Source organism: Dufourea novaeangliae, unplaced genomic scaffold (assembly GCF_001272555.1).
Source record: "Dufourea novaeangliae isolate 0120121106 unplaced genomic scaffold, ASM127255v1 scaffold56, whole genome shotgun sequence".
Taxonomy (NCBI): Eukaryota; Metazoa; Arthropoda; class Insecta; order Hymenoptera; family Halictidae; genus Dufourea; species Dufourea novaeangliae.
The window spans coordinates 3,358,566-3,381,808 of NW_015373942.1; positions in this window are offsets into that span (position 1 = coordinate 3,358,566).

Consider the following 23,243-nt stretch of genomic DNA (forward strand, 5'->3'; position numbering starts at 1 on the left):
TATGCTCGACTACGCGAATAAAAACGTATAAACCGCGCCCATTCGACGATCATAAATTAAATTGACGCTTCGGGGCGGTGTTCGGTTCGACGAGTACCGTCTTCGATGCCCGATTTCACGATTATATTATCATGTTTCCCCCTTTTGTATTAAATCAAGCCAGGCCAATATTTTCGATGAAACAGGTATATTAGAATGTTCACCGTGTCGGTCGTAGCTTCAGAAAGCTTCATTTCTCTTTAGTTTTTCACGTTCTGCATTTAAAATTTTTATATACTTTCCAATTTTTCCTAAATGAAAGGAATTTCATAGCTTTAGAATCAGTACGTCATACAATTTCTACCTTTTAATGAAGAAGTAAGAGAAAATAGAAGTTTATGGCAAACTATATGAAATTTTTTATGAAATTCATCTATCCCGTATATCTACCAAACATAACACAAAAAGAATTCCTAAAAATATGCCAAGGGATACTTCACGGAGGTTTAGTGCAATAGTTAAGGTACTCTAAGAAGGAAATAACAGAGGACGCGTCGATGGATCCCATTCGGCGAGTAAACGCGATCATTGGATAGGGAGCTCGTAATCCCGATGGATTTTCGCCGGTGCTATCGTGTAATTCCAGATTCGGCGAACTCGTTCGACCCGGGGGGGACGTATCCTTGGATGTAATGAGGGACGAGTATCGTATATAGTCGCAGCGCCCGTCAGATGGATGTCATATTCATGTATATTCGCGTTGCTTACAAACACGAACCACCGGTGAATCACCTGTAGGTACGAAATGGCAGTCGGATCAGTGTGGAAGCTTAGGTGGGTAGAAACTCGTAATGAAATTCCAGACATTATTAATATTGCCGGGATGGGATAGGAATAGCAGTCAGCCGTCATGCGCTCAACTCGTTGAGGGGGATCAAGTCGCTGTCAAGCTACGTACCAGGCATCACGTGCAAATTCATCCTAGCTATCCAAAATTTCTCGGCGCGCCGTGCACGTGGCCTGTCTTCATGGTATACACATGTTAACCGTGTCAGGAAATCGGATCCTGCTAAATGCACGCTTCCGATGCAAATACCCGCACGTCGTGGTAAATTTTTCTATTCACAGCAATGGCTGTAAAAATGTTTTCCTGTTTTAAAAAGGCACGAGAATACTATTCTCTGGTCACTGAAAGGATTACTTGCGACTCTTGAATTATTTCTCTGTCCACACTGGGATTGGATGGTACTTTGGTTGAAGCTGTTTCGCGCAGACGTCAAAATGCTTGTAGCATAATTTATTTATTCAATGATTTAGTATACTTGCAATTTCTTATGCAAATGGAAATTCTTCCAGAATAACGAACAGTTTTCGTTTGAAACTAAAATGATAGTTTGCTTTTTTTCCGACGCATAATTGCAGAATAATACTCCCAGAGGAACAAAGGAAGGTCTGGCAGCATGTATCTTGTTATTCGATAGATTACCCCATCAATTACCAGGCCGGCTCGCGTGACGAGGGTGACCTCAAACAGAGTTAAGCGAAGGTAAGGAAGATGTAGGTATATTCGATAGAGTTTTGAGGCACGAAATGGGATCACGGCAGCAGAATGAGATCAGTCAGTCTCAACACTCTACCTTGAATCGAATGTAAGAACATGTTTCACAACCCAAATCTGTCTTTCTAAAATCAAAGATGAAGACGTATATCCGAATAAAGTCCATATTACATTCCAGGAAATATAACTTTGTCCGGTTTTTAATGACGAAATGAAAATTTTTCGCATAAAAGAGACAGGGGAGGGGGATAAAATGATTTTTCTAATACGAATCTCTTAAATTCACGATGCTAGTCCTGAATATTCAGAGACCGTCCGACGGGGCCTAAGGAATTTCGGAAATGACTAAAAGCGCACCCTCGAGCGTATCCGATAAAAAGAGTATTATCCAAGAATAAACGTTTCATAACTTTCCTCCCTGGCCTGTGCTTTAATCCTCGTATTCAGCGTCTTGGTGGTTCGATGAAAGAACCTCGATAACGAAACGAGGGGCCAGAGCCGCGCACTGAATACGCGTGAGCACTAATTTGCGAGGAAAGCGTTATTATACGCGAAGGAGCAGGCTCGCCATTAATCATCCCGGACGATCGTAGCCCGACATTAATTATCCGGGGCCATTTTCCTGGGTCGTGCAGCGGGTCGGGCCGGGCGGGCGGCACGATTTCCAGGGGTTCTGTCGGGCCTCAAAGCGGCGTGCCTACCTCGGAGCTTCTCTCCGGGACAGCATTTGCGTGAAATTGATATGTTATCGCGTTATTAAACGGGCATGATCCTGGCGGCTTAGTGTAAACCGTTCCCGTGCGCGCGTAAAACGGGTGTGGGGAATGGTCGGCGGAGGCCTGAGAACGGAGCCGTATCCGGGCGCCGCCGTACGCTCTCTAGCCCCCGTTTGCCAGAGACTCGGAGCAGCCACTCTCTTCTGGATCCCATTCTATCGTACTTCGTGCCGGTGGACTTCATGTTAAAGGGGGGATTCGCTCGAATTTCAGACCGATTATATCCCCGTCAGAGGTAGGGCACACGCCAGAACCAGAAAGGACGTTATTCCATTTATTATCCGTACTCGCGAATATGACTGTCACTTTCCTCTTTCTACCTGTGCAGCATTTCTTCGTCGATCTTTCCTCGCCATTTTTCTCCCCGGTAACTTCCGGCCCGCCCGCAGCGTATCCGCCTTGCGACCGCAAAACCGAATACTCTCTAGTGATTGGAATTTCATTGAGCGTCCGCGATTCGATTCGATCGATACCTGGGAAAAGGGAGGACGGAATTACCAGGGAAAATTCCCGTGTCGAAGGTCACCGTATGTACGACACGATCGTCACCCCTAATCTCGAGTCGATCCCCCCTCCCCCACACCCTCGCGAACTTGGTTACCTACTTCTCGAAACTTGACGACCAGTTGCCGAACTATCGTCGTCGAGCGCCGCACAACTCTCGACGAATTCTCCGATGGTTCTTAAAGCTGGTTGCTACCGAAGAGAGAAAGAGAGAGAGAGAGATTGGTCAGTCGAATATTCGTGCCAGTCGAGTCGCGAACACTACGATCCAGGCTGAAAATCGAAAAACTTTCCGCGAGGAACTGGAACGTCGCGGCGGGGTAAGATTGCCCCGTAAAAAAAACTTGCCCCGAACTATGCGCGTAAAACCACCCCCGTGCCCACGATTTCGATATTGAATCCCCTCTGTATTCTTCGAGTCGCGTTGCGCAACGACGTCCAACTTGCGAAACCCCGTTGCCTGTTGAAACAAAAGCTAAATGTTCCCGTAATTCTTTTTTTTTTATGTTCTGACGATCTGGCCCGTCGAGCTTCGGCGCAACGCGTGTTCGATCGTACGTAAGTCAGTTTTTTTTTTCATGGTGGCCCCATAGCGCGATGACTAATGGGCCACGGGGGATCGTTCCGGGTTGCAAAAACCTCCGCCTTCTCCCCAGTTGTTTGTGTACACGATTTTTCATAGTTTTCACGCACACGACCGCCTTGTTTTATAACGTTACCGATAGCTCGAAATCGATTTGGCGCACGGCCGGTGCCTTTGATAGAGAAGAACGAATTGAAATCGATGACTGACCGATAGGGGGCTATAAATACGAAAAACCACCAACTTTTCGCACGACGTTGCCCCCCCCCCCCGCCCCAGCACCACTGTAAATACTGTAACAAGTGAAACATTGTCGTAATCTCCCGTGCGATTTTTCAGCCCTTCCCCCTTCCCATGTACATTTTCGTCTTTTACATTGGCGAGTGGCACATTATATACGCCTAACTGCAGCACATTTTTCCAATATCGTACCAGTCAGCGAAACGTCGAGAATAATCGTTACGATTCCGGCGAAACTTCGGTTCCCAGTCCGACCCAGGTCCAACCAATCCTATTTCGGATACGAGCAAAGGATTCTATCGGGGACGAAGATTACGGTCCTATCTATGATGCTACCATGATGAAACGATCGCGTCGTCGATCTTTGTTTTCGGTTACCTGGGCATCTGTTCCCATAGTCTTTCCACCTTTCTGTTATCCGAAGCATTCGTTATTATATAAAAATAATTCCAACCCATGCACGGATATTTCGGTATATACACAGATGTAGAACCTCGCTGCCACAACATAAATATTACACAATAACACGGGTAACAGAAAATAGAAAAAGCAATGTGTCCATTGGGTCGCTCACCGATGAACCAGAATTTTTTTCCACACATGACGTTGTTATCAAAGACTAATGAAAAACATAAAAATTGTGATTTTCAATATTCGAATGATTCAAAGGAGCATATATATGACTGTAATTCTATATAATACAATTGTAACTCCAACCGATACAACTATAATTTGATACTTTGTTTTGTCAGGTGTTCACCTCGGATCTCGAACCTTGTTCTACTAATGAGACATTACTACTTGCATGTAAGGGAATCATTCCCACACAGAAATCGAGACGTTCATGCGGCACGAAGCTCGCGTGTTAATGCAGACTTCCACGAGCGCGCAGTCGACGGGACCGCGCGGGCGCGCGCGCGTTGATGAAGATTGCATACGTAAAAATGGTATTTAAACGCGGATGATTGATGCCACGGGAACTTGGGCCACCTCGTTACGACCCTGCTTCCTGACTGGGACTTGTTTTTTTTTTCGTTATCTCTCTCTCTCACTTTCTGCCCGCGTACGTATACCTTCTGGTGGGCATCCCACAACACTCGCTCTTCAACTCGTCCGTCTGGCAGTCGACGTTGAAGCGAAATCTTAATGACACCTGTCTCGAGTGGCTGCGGCTCGGTGTTTCGCTTTCTCTACCGAAAAATCACATACGTATACATGTGCACGTCGCGGGGGTGGGCGGCGAAATCATGGTATTCGTGTCGGGCACACCTCTCATTAATTCGTTAACTCCGCCCCCGGAAAAAGACGTTGAAAAAGTTTTATTTCCCTTTTTCCCCCTAACCCTCTTGTCCGGGGCGGTCGAGTTTTTTCCAAGCGATTTACAGACGGCAATGTCGCGTTGCCAGGGCGAAACGCGTCTAACTGGAACGCTCGTGTGCCGATAAAGATAATTAAAAAGAAATACATCACTCGGGAGACTGAAGGGTGGGGGGGTGGTGATATATGTTTGTGTGTGTATGCGGCGAGGATCGATGAACGCGCTGAAAAGTCAAAGACCGCGTTAGCATGGCACAGGAAAAAGGAATCGGGTCTATCTGAACTAACGATTCCAACCCCCTGCGATGGGGACACGCGATTGACGGAGTGACTCGGGTATGATTCAAGAATCTGTCGACGATCTTCGTTTCCCCCCCTCCCCTTCGATCGAAATCTATTCTTCAGGACGGATCGGACCCTGCTTCATGGACGCGACAATGCGTCGATCCAAGCGACCAACAACCCCCTCTGTCATCGTAAAGGAACGGAAAGACGGGCTAGTGTGCAGAAAGAGGGCAAACAGGTCTCGTCTCTGTCTCTTCTTCGCTTTCCCTCGTCGGAGTTCGTATAAATAAATATTGTCCAATGATTGATCGTTGGTCTTCCCTCTGCCCCGACCAGGACATTACATCAACCGACCTGACACGCCGCCTAGGTTCCGAGGAGGGTCCGAACTTTTTATTTACCTCTTACCGCCAGGTGATTTGTCATCGTGGCACAATGCTCGCCTTACGGACGGGTCAGATAGCCGGTCGAGTTAAAATTCGTGTACGAGTATAATTGCAGCTGAGGCTTCGGATAATGCCCGACTTCGATAGGCAACGGGATAATACGCTTTCCGGAGCGAAGGCAACGAATCAGCGGATGACTCGGAAGAATAATAACCGCTCGAGCTGGGATGTTCCAATTTTTATTATAGATAGGTAGATCGTGGAGGGTTGTAAAGCGAGGAACATTTTTCCGGTTTCCGTAAGACGAGGATGTATGATGAAATAAATCGTTGTACTATAAATCTATAGTGATGAATATCCAGTAGATGAACCCTGATTTTCCTCTGATGAATAATAGAATAGTATCACGAAAAGAATATTTTCTATAGTATTTAGTATACCCACAAGTATCTTCTAAATGTACAGTGGCACTTCGTGTAACCTGGTTGACGCGTTGACTGCCACAGTGAAGAAAGCCGTATGTAGCCAGACACGCTTCATTTCGTTTTTTAAGTCGTATATCATCGAAAATTTATACGTTTGGTTAATAAAGCCTGTTGGCCTTGTTCTAAATTGTACTGCGATATTAATTTTGCGCAAAAATTTTGTAACAATATTTAAATAATCTAGCCTTCTTGCAATATACGTGTCACCCATATTTAGGTAACGTGGCAGTCAAGGTGTTAACTGAACACTAGCTGAGCTCCGCTCGAACGAAAAATCATAGGTGGTGGGGAGAAAGAGGTGAACTCCTGTTATATGTACGACCTAGTTATATAAACTAACTCGTCCCCAGACAGGTTCATATAAACGGAGGTTCTGTACACACGGAAAATATTCTAGCATCTGAGAAATTATCGTGCCCCGAGTAAATGTATTCCGCATCCCATACGCGCTCTGGAAGAGTATAGTTCCGATTCAGCAAAGACAATTTATTACGGTCTACTAAATACCAACGAAAAGTCACACCTGTGCCAGGAAGCAACCAAATTAATACGTCAACTACGTATACCTACGCGTTATCAGCCCCCATATTCAATGAGCCTCGCATTAAGCTTCGCTGGTATTTCATGCCACACGCGTCCCGTGAACGTTGCAAAATTTATAGAGGGACGTACACCGTACCCTCTCACCATCTATAGACCATCTTCCAGTGTATCCGCGGAAAGCTTTCCAGCTTTTCCTTTTACTATATCTTCGACGGTACGTGCCGCGCTGTTCGCGAGGATAGAAAACCATCGAATCGTTGAAGCAACCGTAATATCGCGACTACGAAACAATTTACAATTTTCGCGTCAGTATCGTAAACATGCACGTGCCGATCGAAATTCATCATAATCACCGACACGGACAATTAAACAGCCATGGTGTGGTCGTTTGTCACGATCCTGCGTCGGATAACCATCATGAGAATGCGTACCAGTCGACATTCGAACTTGGTCTTCGCGACAGGAATTACAGTAAATCATCGATGAGTGGCCAAAGGTTCCTCAGCACTGAGTGTTCAGACGCCATTCCCACCACTGGGTGGGGGGAGGGGACGAGCGAACACTCACCGATGATATACTGTACCAGGGCGAAACGAAAATTGTGTCGATCCGTTCGCCCTCGAAATGTTTCCCCGCTTCATTCTCGTACATTATTCCTGTCGTCGTCGTCGTCCAATTGCATCAAGGGTATAAGCGCAAGCACGTGTGCACCAATCACGGAGCCAGCGAAATGTGAGCCCGCGGAGAACGTATGGAAAATTTGTTCCCTCGTCTCCATCGTGCAGTTCGCCTCCGTGCATGGTGCAAACGAAGGTCTAAGTATCGGCAAGCGTTCCGGTGGAAGCACGACTTTCAAGGGAGGCGCTTTGACGCGGCAGAAATGCTTTCTCCCGGCATTTCTTCACACAAGTTTCGTGTAACGCCCGTGGAACGCGAAGCAAACTGACATCGCCGGGCGAAAGAATGCCAGGGAATGCATCGGACACACGCGATGCAAACGGTTCATCGACCCTGTTGTCTCAACTACGCGAAACTTCGAGGGAAACGAGTAAACGTATGAGGTATGTTACATTTTAATAGCTATAGATCCCGGTGAATTATACGTTAGAACACAGACCGATGCAGGGAATAGCGAACACCCTGCCAAGTCGAGATAGCAGGAACTTTTTACAGACAACAGTATTAATGTTGAACTTATAGGCTGTAATCTCTTGTATCACAGGCTATGCAAGTCGAATTTAACTTCCCCTGTTTAAAAATAGAATGTTACAGGCTGTTACCAATGGAACATTCTTTATAATACGTTCTTTGCCCTGTCAGCCATCGAAGGCACGTAATAAACTTTACCTTCTGGCCTTTTAGGATTTTTACTATCAATATAATTTTACGTAATCGATTGTTATTTTTCGAACTGTCATATATAGACTGCGGAATTGTATGCAAAATGACATTTTATAAAGTAATTTATAAAGACCCGAGCAAATGTAGGAATTTCTTCTTTCTCTGAAGTGTCTTATTAGGTGAAGAATAAAATAGAAAATTCGTTACTTTTGATGAAACTTTGGTCTTTTATTGTATTTGGGAGTACCCTATAAATGCATAAAATCCGCAGTCTAGTCATATAGTGTAGGTACTGTGATACTTCTTACGCAAGTAGGAACCATTGTTACCATTCCGAAATCATCCAACTGACGCAACAAGAGTAGTAAAAGCAACAGTCGTGTTTATCTTTTAACTACCATGGTGGAAATAAAACAACCGGTGTATAACGCGAATCGTTTAAAATTGCGTGCGTCCAGTTATTATTCCCGGCATGCAACGGTGATTCGCGTAAAACAGTGAGCTCGGCAAAAAGCTGGACCACGGTAATGCGCGGCCGGAAAGAGGAACAGTCGTCTTAGAAACTTCTGGCCGCTTACAGCTTAAAGTAACTCGTAAATCTCATTTCCTCGTCCCCTCCCTCTGGTGGAGCCGTTCCTCCCAACCCTTTCGTCCCCCGTGTCTCCGTCGTGCCGCCATAGTCGCGAGGCAACTGGGACAAACTTTTTACAACGGCTTCTTAATTTAATGCATTTATTGTGCCATAAAGCTCCTTGGGCCGAGCGTAGCCGAGAGTGACAGCGAGACCAGCTTAACACACAAATTTGATCGAGAAATTTCTTGGGAATTGCACCTCGGCAGGAATTTAATCAACCTCTCGTTTCTTCTCGTTACAGCCGTGCTTTAAAGAACTTAATCCTTGACCTGAACACCGACAAAGTACGATCTGATGTTATACGGGAACCAGCCGTAAAAATCTTTTTATTTCACGTCTCGTTTACGAGGCGGTCTATTTCGAAATTTTATCGGGGTGCACGAGCAACTGAAACTCTGCTAGCGTGCTTTCTTATGACTCGTTAATTTCAAATGTATTAGATTAGGTAATCTAACGAGAAAATAATATTTTTTTATAAGGTTGTAGGTGATGTGACTCTCAAAAGGAATCTGCATTGATAGAAATTCCATAAGATCAGTTGATGGGTAACAACAGTTGACAATTTCATGTATGAGATTAATTAACTAAAATAATTATCTATTGCTACTTATAAGTACTCCAAGAGTAATTATTTATTATTACTGACTGGGATCGTTAGCAATTGCATATTATAAATTTTCAATAATAACTCGAAACGTACTAATTGGTAAAAAAATGAACGAGATCAATGAAAAAAACAAATACTTGGGGCACCATCATGTTCGTTTACAAGTAGGATTTGCGTGTAATAGTTAGACGCATTAATTACTCCTGCAATAATACACGCAACCGTGCACATTCACCGAAAATATACTTTTGTAAAAAATAATCCTCGCACCAAAAGGTACCTTCCACATTTTATACCTATTCTGGAACAATGAACCAACCCAATTTCCGTTGTACAATTATTTCAGTTACATCCATCATACCGCGAAACTCATTTCGGATGATTAAGTAATCAATCGATGGTCGGCGAATATCCCCCAGCACCGTTCGTTTAACTGCACCATTGCACGATGAGAAAAGTTGCCGTTCGAGGCGAGAAAGGAGTTAGTAAAATAATAGCCGACCGGCAGGTCCATTCGTAGCCAGGGGCTTGTAGCATCCACTAGCCGCGACATACATACATAACACGGACTGGAGAATTTCGTGCCAGCAGCCATTTGCACGGAAATTTCGTTCGGCTGCGTCGCGTCGCGATTCGTTCCTCTTAGGAGGGGCATAAACCCCGATTTGAAAGGAGGATTCGGTCCTCTCGCGGAATTGAAAAACGTGTCGCAAAACGGGCTCCCTCTCTCTCTCGTCCCCGTTCCACCCCTGGTGTCCGGAGCCGGTTCCACGATAAAAGTTCGATATTCGATTAGCGGGACCGTTTAAAGGATGATATTTCTTTGCATTGCAAATTGGGAATATGGTCCGGGCGAGGTTTTCAATTGGAATTCGGCGTTGCTCGATTTCTTCTGTAGAAGCCGGGGCCATGATCAAGCCCCCTCCATCCTCGAGGAAGAAAAAGTTTCCTCGTCACTTTCGTTCGATTCATTTTGCATTCATACCGCTTCCGCGGTCACCGGGATTCAAAGTTAACGATCAATTTCGTGGCAGTTTTCAATTTCAGTCGACGGAGAGCGTGCGGTGAATGGATCGTTCGTACAGCGTGCAACTTTAAACTAATTTTTCGATAATGATTGCAACTACCGAACGCTCGAAGAGGGTACCAGGGCAGTGGTGAGTAAATTGTAACGCTGGTCGTTAATTTCCGGGGGTAAAAGAAAGGGCCAGAACTCGGACAGTCGTCGGAGCGAAGAAAATTCTGAACGTCTCGGGGAGCAAGTAGATAAATTAGACGGGAGAAGATAAGATGAGAATGAAGATAGCAAAGTTGCATAATCGAGCGAACGGAGGGCGGGGCAGAACGTTGTAAGTTCTCGAACGAATAAAACTTGACTAAGTGAATTTAGTGAATGGAGATCGAATAAAGGAAAGTGGAACCAGTAAATTGATTGAAAAGTTTCTCACTCGCAAACGCCGCGACTCCTGCAATATTGTCGGGGTCGTTCGTGGATGACCCTCCGGCGGGTACGGCAGGATCTAAAGGCCACCGAGGCCTTCGTAGCTTTTCTTTTTTTATGGGAAAGAAGCTTTAAGGCACGGTGTGCATCCTTGCATGGCAAGAGGCACGGAACATCGATCGATGAACTTCGCGGGAATGCAAACTACAGCCGTGCATTGTTAACTGGTTATTCAATAAATTCTTCGAGTGGGTACAAGGACAGTCTCGAATGCGTAGGAACGCATTTTTTCCCTTTCATTATCATTCATCTGTAAGTTGTTTATCCTATATACATTAATAAATATAGTACGATAAAATTATTTCACTGGTGCCTCCTGTATGTCGGTCTAAAAGAATCGAATCGAAGGATATTCTGCCTTTAAAGTGATTCTCTCTCCCGTCTTTTCAAAGTGAAGTTAAATGGAGAAGAGTACAGGAAGACCGGGAAAAAGTTGAGCGGTTTAAAGGAAAGGATAAAACAGAACCAATCGAGACGATACAAAAGGATAGGTCGAGTGCCTTAAAGTTGGACAGTGCCGGGTATCACCTGAAACGACCGTCGAGTTGGATCACTTAGCTCGTTACGAGAGCAATTCAGAACGTGTCGACGTGTTTGAGGTCGATGAGATAGGGAGGGGATCGGTCCATAGATACACGATTTGAAACGCTTCCCCGATAGGTGAAGTACGTTTCACAGGTACCGATAATTTCATGGCTCCTGCACAGCGAGCACGTGCTTTCATCAAGTTCTCAAAGTTGGCAGACCACCCAAATTGCCGGGGACCGATTAAATCGTTCATTCTGTCGCACGGAACATACTCTGTTGCGCGGATCACCCATCTACAAAGGGCATTTCATTTACATAGGTGTAGCACAGGAATTCGTACCGCGATTGGCTGCTCCATACACACGCATGTACGACCAAAGAGCACACGAAAAATCCGTCTATTTAGTTCGCATGTGGATTCGGAAGTTAAAGGATTTAACGTGACCAGGGGAACGAAGAGAAATCTACTTTGATTAATGAAATATGATATTCATGGTACTTCCGATTCGTAAATTGGAAAATGATGTCAAGGGGGGCGGGATGAAAATTCGGAAATTCACTTGAATATAAAAGGCGGTGGACAATAGGATATATTTAAAAAACGAGCAGGAACCGGAGCAATAATAAAAAGGAGTTCTTATTGCACGGAGTCGCGACTTGGAGAGTTTTCGAACGCAGTCCGCGAAAGAGTGCCGGAGGAGGAGTGAGTATATTTAGTGGCAGTGGACTCCACCCGCTGTCCGCCCAATATTAACTCGCGCCATAATGCGCTAAATTCCTACCACCATTCCGGGCATCCTTCCTTCCCCCAGAGCAAGAGCTTTAAATCTCTCTCTCTCTCTCTCTCTCTCTTGGTACCAAAGTAACCGGCAACCTGTGCTGCGGCTCGTATATCCTTAAGTCCGTTTCGAACAATCGCCTCCCCCCCAGCCCCGTTCTTTCTTTTCCTTTCTCTTTTGCAGTTATGCCCGAAGCGAGCGAATTTCGCCCCGCGTCTTGGTTACCCGACGAGAAAAATTGGGTATTTCCTCTTAACCGGATCCAATTTCCCGTACGGCGCGTTTTTCGAATTCTATCGTCCATAGATTTCAGGGGAACTACAGCTGTTACGTGGAACATTAACGGCGTGTAATTGTGCTATATCCGAGAAAAATGAAGCGTTGAGCAACGTTCACGCGTTAGCTCAACGCAAGAATACATAGTACTAACAATACGCTTGTTTCATGCAAATCAACGTACCCAATCTTCGATTCATAAGTTATGTATGTTGCGCGACTTCTTATCAATCCTGGGAATATATTTAAAATTTCACAAATCATACAGTCACCTATCTAATCGACTTTTGCAAACTAGTATCGTTAAAACGGAAATTATGTGGAGCAGTGTAATTATACAAAAACCTGAAAGACATGGTAAAAAGGAATAGACTAACGATTCATCTATGACAGCAAACTTGTACCAAAAACGATATCGCCTTGCAAGAGCAACGAGTTGTTCCATAGAGACCTCAAAATCTTCCACTAAAGGAAGATCCAGAAGCAGTCTCTCACCTAATAATCAACGACGATCGATTCCGCCGCGAAAGAAGACACCATTGCTCAAACGCTCCCGAGACCTCCATCAATTTCTCGATCACCCGGTACGTAAAGGACGTAAGTAGGTTCACCGCATTACATTTATCTCGGTGTAACCGCCCGTGCAGACCGAGGCTGCACACCAGGATGCATTGATTATTCGCCGCGTAAAGCCTGGCATTACCAAAGTCTCTCCCATCCTTTATCCGCGAGTCGCGCACCTGAATGCATCCTCCATGGTTCCCCCTAACCACCCTAACCCCCCTCCTCAGCCACCTTCCCCCCTGACGCCGCACCGTTCCGTTTCCACCCGGCCGCTCGTGCTCATCCTCGTCCTCGCCCTTTGACCCGCGTCGCAGACCGCCGCCACCGCTTCGCGGCCCCGGGAATGTCCGCGCGAACGGCCAAGTTTCTTTTTCTTTTTTTTTTTTTTTGTACAGGCGCGCGAGCGGCCCATTATACATCGGCTTCAATTAGTCATGCGACAAAAGACGTGTTAGTTTCCACTCGGAGCCAGGCGAGAGGGCGATCCGCTTCGCTGAACGCCGACAATGGCACTGGGCCCCAGGGCTGGTGCCCTGGCACGCTGTCATCGGCCACAGACCGTGCTGCTATCGCGATAACGCCCGCCCGGTTGGATATCTTCGATAATTTTCCCGGGGGACGTGCCACACTGGCGCCCTACGGGATCAGATTTTTCAGATCGTGGCCACGAAGAAAAAAAAACGGCATTTAATCGCGGCGCGAGATCTACGAACACCGATTCTATCTGAAATTGTTTATTCGAGTGGGCTGGTTCTGTGATCGATGAAAGAATTGTGTGCGATGATCCTCATTGCCGGTAGCTGGAGAGATTTATGAGCGGTTTTACCGTTTGATTCGTGAGAAAGTCTGGGGAATTGAAACAAAAATACTGTTTAACACTTTTTCATAATTGGTCTCTAAGGCTAGTTAGATTATCAAAGGTTATAGTTAAAAACTATTTCTTATTTTCCATTCGTGTATGCAGGTGTTTATATAAAATTGACCGTGAAGGAACTTTTGCATCTTAATGTACAATGGGTGTCCCGTCTGAATTCACTGAACAGTCAATCCGTTATACTAGAACCGTTCCATTAAAATAAGTCCTTTCCACTCTTCGACTGGACTTCTTACGACTATAAAATTCTAAATTCAGTGACACAAATGATTTTGCAATTGTGACGAACAGAAGACTGGTCTTGTATGCTTTCTATTAGAATAGCCCGATAATCACCGATCATCATGTGGTCTATGTATTCTTTTGAATTCTGAACATTTCTATACAATCATTAAATATCCCCTAAAATAATAAATAGCCAAAACAGTTTGCAATCACCTGTCAGTTTACGTTAAAATAATACCACTTCCTCCTAGCTCAAAAAAATCTCTACTAAAATTTGTACCGCCTAATTATCTTCGAAATTTCAGACATACGCAATCATGGAACGCGATTACTTAACGAGACACCTCCAAGCTATCGTGTGTGTATATTTACGGCGCAACAAACTTTGACGGATCTCTGTTTACCGTAAATCACGAACGATTAACATAAAAAGAGCCTAGTCAAACAGTCTCTGTGAAATGTACGCGATGACAGGTTTCGTGGAGCAAATCTCGGTCAAAGCGACGAAAATAAAATCACCGTCAACCCAATTCGATTGTATCAACAGCAGGCCGGCGTGTGCAACGTGCAATTACCTATGCAAATACGCCGGGGCTAGCGTATTCGCTTTTTACGTATCCTAGATGCTCGAGCCCGTGCCCCGATCAAAAACGGACAATCGCTGGCGAGTTTTCATCCTGAAGGACGCACTGACCATTAAAACGATACCGATAGGCCAATCTCTCTCTTGCTTTCCGACCGCGGTTTCCATTAAATTCGTCAGTGGGCCAGCAGCCGGAAAACGTCGCGGAAATTCAACGCGTGATGCTTTCACGTTGTATAAATGGCGATTTGGCAGACCTGCATTGAATGCTATAATTTATGCAATTAAATATCTGCAAATATATTTAGACACACCTACATAAGTTAATGTACATATATCAATGAATATAAACAGTTCATATAAAGTATCGCAATAAGGGACACATATCAAAAATGACCTGAGTCCATTTTTTTTCTTTTTCCATAAGAGTAAAAAATTCTCCGGCGCTTCTACTTTTTGCTGGTTCAATTTCAAGTTTCTGCATTGAAATATTCAGATTACATCAAGACATGGGTCGATTGATAGTCATAAAATCTATACCTGAGTCTAAACATTGTCATAAACTCCAAACATCGTATCGTTCGAATAATTCTAACCGGTACTGTATGTAATTTAAAAAGAAATAAGGAATTCCAAAATTTCAGTCGGCAGTACATGCATGTAATAATGCATATTACTGTTTACAGAAAGTAAGAAACAAACCTGCATCTGCTGTTCACACTGAAATGTCTAAAGTATTTATTATAATGTATCTAGATCCGAGCGGATTTCCCGAATCGGGGCGTACGCAATTTACATCATGAGCTCGAGCACGCGCCCGCGGGTTCAAGGTCTCACGCAATTCAAGGTTTTATGCGTTTTTCAACGAGGAGCGGGTATCTTGGAGGCAGCCTCGGCACGGTAGTCGTTAAACTTCCTCCCGAGAGTTTAGTACCGCCTGAGTATTTTTATTATTCTTTTAACGAGTCGCCTAATAAGGCCCACTTGCTCATTCGCCCTCTGTAATCGTGCGCTTTAAAACGGACTCTTAAAAATTTATTTAATTTAGAAAGAGATAAACAGGAAGGCCCGGGTTCTGTGCTTTTATTAATAATAGAAACGAGCTGTTTCGCAAAGAAACCGCGAATAAAAGAGCCGTTAAAGACAGTTTACAGCACCGCGGAACCATCAATACAGGAAACTAAGGGCACCGGGCGAGTGCCTTTTCGATCGTGTCCCCTACAAAGGGGAGAAAAGCAAAAAAAACTCCGACTATCGGTGAAAGAAATCGAAACGGAATTTCCATGGGATACAATTTCCAATGGACAGGGAGGAATGTTTCATGGAATAAGAGAGACGGTTGGCTTCGTCCTGGATAATACCGGCGTCCTTTCGAAACGGACGGAAACATTTTCATTTGGGGGGGGGGGGGGGGGCAGTGGTGCTCCAATCAAAGGACCCGGTCCGAAGGACAGCGACGGATAACGATGCAAAGGGGACAGAATTCGATGAAAGGTGAAAGTGTCTTGAGTCTAGTCTTTGGCTCGTTGAAATCCCCTGTACGCTATGTTCCATCCCATTCCTCCTTGTGTACCGGTACACATTCGATGATAAAGACGGGGCCTGTGTGTGTGGGACGAAGGGCGAAAAATCCCCCCCCCCCCCCGTCCTCGGCCGCGGTCGAACGGCGATCCACAAAAGAGTGGCCGAAGGTGGACCGGAAATAAAATGAAATTCACCACGGGAGTTGCGGAGCAAAAGCTAGCAGCCCCGTGTCGACGATGGTCTCCCGGCCTCGAATAACGTTTTTCGTCGTATTGTTGCCCTCTTCCACCGCGAAGCCCATTTCCTTCTCTCTTTCTTTCTCCTTAGACCGGTCCTTGGCCACGCTGTTCGTTTCTCCGCAACCTGTACACACCAGTACACCACCCCGTAGCCCATTCACGGCCGCGTCCAATATCTGGCCGTGGCTCGATTCATCCGTCGGAATGGAAGTGGGCCGAAACGCGGTGCTGAATTCGAATCTATGTCGAGAAAACTGTCTAGAGACGAGGAGGTGAGCAAGCCTGGAAGAAAGGAGAGAACAAGAATACCCGACGAGTAATATCGATGCACGTATGGCCTGTACGTGTCCGCCATCGCGAGGATCTTACAGCCAGTAGATACAACCGTAGATGATCAGGCAATTCTTCCCGGCGAAATAGTACCCCGCCACGAAAGTACAGATTGTGTTCTCCCCGTGTTCCAATGGCGAGCGTAACTGGAATGAAGTTCCCTGCATCGCACCCCTGCAATTTCTGCACGGACGGAAAATAATTTGTATCAATCTTCTCGTGGCGAGTTGATAACCAGTTCGTATTTTTATTATCCAGGGAAGCTTATGTTTTGTTAGCGACATGGTAATTATATTGTCATGGAAATATCATTTCTTGAATGAGCAAGTAAGGATAGCACCGAATCAATTACGACGAGTCCATAAAAAAACAAGTACAAGATAGAGTATAATCGGCTGTCGTTAATCTCTCGCCGTGGGACAATAGACCGATCCTATAATGGAGCGTTAACACAATGTAGAGAGGTAAGAAGGGTGAGGGCTCGGGTTGAAAAAACAGGTCAGAACATCGTTTTAATTGGAAATGAAATGGGGCCGGGGACAGAAGAGCTGACAATAAAACGTAACCGCAGGTGACGGGCGGGAAAGGGAGGCGAAAATCACTGCCGGCTTAAGTGGCTCGTTGTATGAGCTTAATTGAAGGAATAACCGTAAACTCAGCCTTATCACGTCCCTTCTACCTTTCTTGCCCGGCACACCTAGAACTGTTATCGCGAAACCAATATACGAGGCGACTTCCCACAGTACATCCGTTCCCCTTCTTTTCGCTCGCGGCTTTCGTTCTCGTGCTTCCGGCCGACCGACAACGAATGCGAATTTCGTGTCTCGATTCCCGTGCACAGGCCAGACACGTACAGCGCGTGCACCTCGATCGAAAAAACATTATCGATTCTGTTTTGCCCTGGGTCCAATGAAAAATTAATAGTACGCCAGCGAACCGTGGACGGAGTCAGGCATCGCGTCCTCGTCTTTTCCACCGTTCTTAACTCGAACTCCGTCGTGTCCTACTCCCTCCCCCCGCCCTTTTCCTTCCAGATCTTGGCCGACGTGTCCTGCCTCGACGCAATACGACACAAATCACATTATCTTCGTATCGTTGGCTTGGACGCGCGACAACGTGGACAAAGGGACGCCGACGAAGGTGGATTTTCACGGTATCTCGAATCGGTGCCTCCCTCCCTTCGTCAATTCCCCTATCTTCCTCTTATTTCCATCGTAGGTGCTTCATGGACCACGCCAGACATTTCTCCGCGAAGACATTCGCGAGACCTCTCGACTATTGGTCGCCACGATTATTTCGTAAGCGGGCAAGAACCGGCCAAGAATCCAGACGATTTCCGGGTCAATTGATCGTTCGATGAGCTGAACCAAGCCGACTAGCTGTTAGCATGACGCTGATAGAGGAAATGGAGCTTATCCTATCGCCCTTAATCCATCTCTGCTTTCAATCACCGGCTCGTCGGTTGCCAAGAAACTCGACCCGATGTAATTTGCGCGGGGGCCAAACGAGGCTGGTTATCCAGCCACCGTGGAAAGTAACCAAGAGAACGGAACGAGGTGCGCACACTAATACACTGAAAGGCGCAAGTTGTTGGACCTCTTTATTAGCGAATTAACATAATTATACCATAAACCACGACGTCTTTATTACACCGGTGTTTATGCAACCCGTCATCCCTGGCGCCTCCTGTCCTGGCTGGGTACTTCTTACAACGCGTCACGGCTACTTCTACCCCGGGTTGAAAAATCAACCGTGGAAAATCATTTGGTTGGGTCGACAAACAGAAATGTCACTTTCGACTAACGATTCTAGCTGGATGTGACGATGAGACAAACTATGCGAAAAAGGGAAAATCTTTTCTATTATTTAAAAACTGTAGATGTTTTCCTTAGGCTAATTAGTCTATTCGACCATGGAGGTGGGTCACATACAAGCATGACGCAGAATGACCAAGGAAGCTTCCCTCCTTGTCCTTGCGCGTTTCTTGGAATCGACCTCTGTCAACAATTAATAAAAGGCTCATATAACGACTTGTAGGCATACGATTTGCAGCTGTGCAGAAATCCTAGTTCGCAGGGTTTGACGACAATCAAACAATATAGACCAATCAATTTGGGTTAGTAATTGAACTCTCTTTCATAACAGTGTGCTAACTTACGTCGAATCAAGAAGTACAGTTTATTTGAACTAAATATAAATATAACGTAACACAATGGTGTTTGGGGCGAATATGTGTGCAATCGTGGTCTTTTCAATGAAAAGTAAATCGCGCGACACATTGGCGAAAAGAATTGTTACCCTCGTATTTGCAAGTCTCGTTCCATATGTAAAAGGGAACGACATCTGAATCGGAGACGGTTCAGAATTGGAAGTCTATTTCATTCGATACCGCGAGAAATTCAGGCGACAATGCAACCTCTATCCGCGTAGAAAATAAAAATCACTGGCCATACCGAATCACCGAAACGTTTTCCCTTGTTCATTTTCTTCCATGTTACGAATTTCCAAAGACACTCGCTCGAGCCATTAAACTACTAGTATTTGATTGCTAACGAAAAAATGAATTCAACCGAGTCCCGTCTCACGACGAAAAACTCGTTCATGTAAATTTCGTTCGCCGCAAGGAACCAGTTTTTGCTTCTAGTTACGAGGAACTATACATGAAAGAGAACTCAGCGAAGACATCTTTGGTACAGCGTCAAATATCATTACACAATATTCAAAGGATGAAAAAGCACGTGACACGAAGGGGTGGCAGCCTAATGTAGCGTGCGAAGATAGATGGTTTACCGCGGCGAAAGTTAATTCGCGTTTTCGCTTCAACGGCCACAGGGTCGATTGAAAGCGTCACTCGTCCGTGCGAATAACGGTCACCGCTACGTCTCCTAACGACGTCGTTATCGATTTGTCTGCTCCCCGGGCGTAACTTTGTAAAATTTGACTTTATTAACTTGTTACCAGCTCCGTGACATCGATAAAACTTTCTGTATCTCGTGATGTGTCGAAATAATCGAACAATCAACGGGACCCGATCTACACGACCGTAATTCCTTTTCCTCTAGGTCTCTAAACTGTTTATAAGATGTTCCAGCGAAAGGTGCACTCGAACGGTCCGTGCACTGAATAGGCAACGTCTTTGCCACTTAGCATAGCAAACGCAGACCAATTAACAAGCTATAAGTCGATTCCGGTTGTGCGACGAATTCAAATCCAGTACACGCGCCGATTGGACCGATCTAGGATGCTAGCCCTGGACCAGGCGCGACGTACTAATTAAAGGGCAACTTCGTAATGCAGATGGCGGTGAACGGCGTCGGTATACAGGCGGCTGGAATATTTGCCCATGTAAATGGAACCTTTCCAGGAAGCTCTATATTCGCAAACGGCTTAGTCCTTCATCTCAAATTGGGAGACTTTGGATTATAGTTCACTGCGTGTGGCATAGCGATTTGTATTGATAGAGAATGTCGTCCTTGTAATACGGGCATTCATCGGATGTGCATAGAGCTAATAAACAGGCAAATACAATAGAACCTCCTATTTCCAAATACCCTAGGTACTATTCGAACATTCTATTGTCCGAACAGAATATTTCTCAGCAGTAGAAATCTTCTACTGTTTCAAACATGTGCTTATGCACAATGTATATTTTTTTCTGTTCGATCAAATTCAACGTAGTTACTTATGTTGAAAAGTTTCTGTAATTTTGCGGCGAAGAAGATATGGGATCCATAAATATTTCAACAACAAACATTTCCTAATCCGAACACTTATGTCTCACCAGTTCTGATTCAGAAGGCCTTACTCTACTCAGTACTGGTAGTCATTGTCATAATGCCTTTCCTACAAACTGCTCTAATTATGATCTTCCATTCATTCGATCACTCGTATGGTCACACCCACATTTCAAGATGCTCGATCTGGAAGCTGCGCAACATCGAGCCGGCTCTCCGCGACATGATCAATCAAATAAAGGGAATAGGCGGACAGTAGTCGTTTCTGGGTAAGTTTCGCTCGTCCATCGTTGGAATTACCACAATAAACCGGTGATACACGAGACAGACCTAGAAAGGCTCGCGGTACGTTCCATCGTCGTCACTTACAGATGCAGGCAATTTTTCAACGGCCGAGAAAGAAAACTGTTATGTTGCCCCGAGCGTCGTACGGTAATGGTTGCTAGGATTGTCAGTGTGTTATTATACTTCCTACGTATATCAGCGTCGTTTCCACGCAAAGTGAGCTTAAATGACGTGTGTGAATGCTACTATACTGGCTTCCTAATGCACTCGTAAAGTTTACTATTTTTTTCAAGGAAGCTTGGACTATTAGAAAGGGATCTGAAGTAATATGGAACGTGAAATACTTGAAATTATTTATCAGAGAGAACGTCACTTGTATTTATGCCCTTTCAAATGTCTAAGGAAAGTTGTTCTTTTTATGCACTTTAAAGTGTTCCTATGTATACATACCACATATACACCACAAAATATGATTTCTCTTTTAATAGACTACTTGAACGGATAGATCTCTCGATCCCAAATGTAACACGGGAATGGAATTGCTGCGAATTTCCTCCATCGTCGTGCAGCAGGAAACTGTGCCACGCGTCTAATATAATTATCGAGGTTCTATCGGGATTAGATTGCATCGAGCAGATCTGAAATCGCTTACATCGGTTACCGCCCACGAACTTTTCCGCTGGCCACAGGGAATCTTCGGTATGGTAAAAGTTAGCTGACGTAGACTTGATGAAGTATCCATTCAGAAACTTTCGTTCGAATCTCCCCGCTTAATGATCTTATCGGGGAAACGTAACATTTTATTGCGTTACGCCTGTGGGCCATGTCGAACGAGACTCTAATGACCACTTTGTTGCCTCGTAAATAACCAACGGCGACATTTTATGAATTTTTTGACAACACTGCACCGAGCCATAAATATTTCCACACGGAAACCACATACAGGCTGCGCGAACAGTTCGAGTACCCGTTGATGAACCGACGCGACGGTTTAAACGAGTACGAGAAACCAGACGATAAAAGCGCGATTCGATCGTTTGTACGGATGCGGCCACGTCCAATTGAATAATAAACACGAAAAATTTACACGGAACGCATCCGTTATTGATTAAGCCTCGGGGACTCCAAGCAAAGTAAGGGTGCCCTCGCGCAGGGAGCTCGAGTGGTTCCCGAGGGTGTCTATCCGTCCGTACGTCGTTCTCTCCATGAGTCTGAGAGCATATCGTGTACCCAGCCAACGAAAGACACATAAGTGTTAGCATGATCCTCCCTACCCACTAACAATGTCGCTGAGATGAGACTGGCTGGAAAGGGAGAATTTTTTTCCGTAACAACAAAATGCACATTCCATAAAAATCGCGCGATACTGATACGAAATTGTGCAGACGATACATGTAGTTATACTTTGTTAATGGAACATAATACACATAGGTTTAAATTCGTATGAACAATTACAAACAAACGCGTCGTTTACGTTACAGATCAGTCCAAAATATAAGATAAAAGAGTGTAAAGATAAATCAAAGAAAACAAAAATACAATAAGTCAGATGTGATGTATACAATATATAAATCAGGTACCAATTCCCGCAGTCGATAAATAACTAAAAATAAACGGCGTATAATGTACATGTATATTCCGATGAGGAGAAGGTACTAGCGATAAGGGCTAATAAATACAGGAACAAACTAACAAATTTTTTGGGGATTTGAAAATCGTCCGATCTGTACAAATCATGAACCCTCTCGTCGCAATGTTCGACAAAGTGAATCAACAATTCCAGAAGCATAGCAACGGGTTTCATTCCTTTCTTTTTCTCTCCCTGTCTTTCTCTCTCTCTCTCTCTCTCCGTCTCTTGAAGTGACATAAGTTGTCGCGTTCATAGCTTTCATGCATCCGCATGTCCGCAGGACACTCAGGATATACGCGACGTAAGGGCGAAATGTAGCCTTGATGGCGCTAGGGTGAACAGACGAGGGGTTGTCGACGGATTCGGCGTACAAGGTCCCAACAAAAGGACGATATATTTTTTTACGGCAGGATTCGCCCGGCAACGACTTCCATCGTCTATAAATGTAACTGCGAGCCAAGTACTTTCTGCATTTTACAGTCCCCGATACATTAGGGCTTTTATTCGTGCGGGGCTTCGGATGTATAGCGTTGTTCAAAACGAATCGAAAACTCGAAACTTCGAGACACGAGACGACGCGTTTCTCTTTGAATATATGACACGCCTAGGAGTCAACCACAGTTACCCTGTGGAACTCGGTTTTCATAATATTACAGAACGCAACGTATCGTGCACGGGATTAAAATACGACGGCAGAACCATTGTAATCCGTGACTTTGAGAAAGTACTTAGCTATATAAGTAATAAATTCAATTGAACCACCACCTGAGGGAAGCGTGGTTACAGAGGGGAAGGGGGGCCGAAATAACGAAAGGATATTGAACGTAACGGAACACAGAACAAGAACGGTCCCCCGAAACTTTGACACACGATGCGTCTTCAAAATTCAAAAGTACAGTTTGAAAACGTGCTCCAAGTCCCCATGGTTATCGC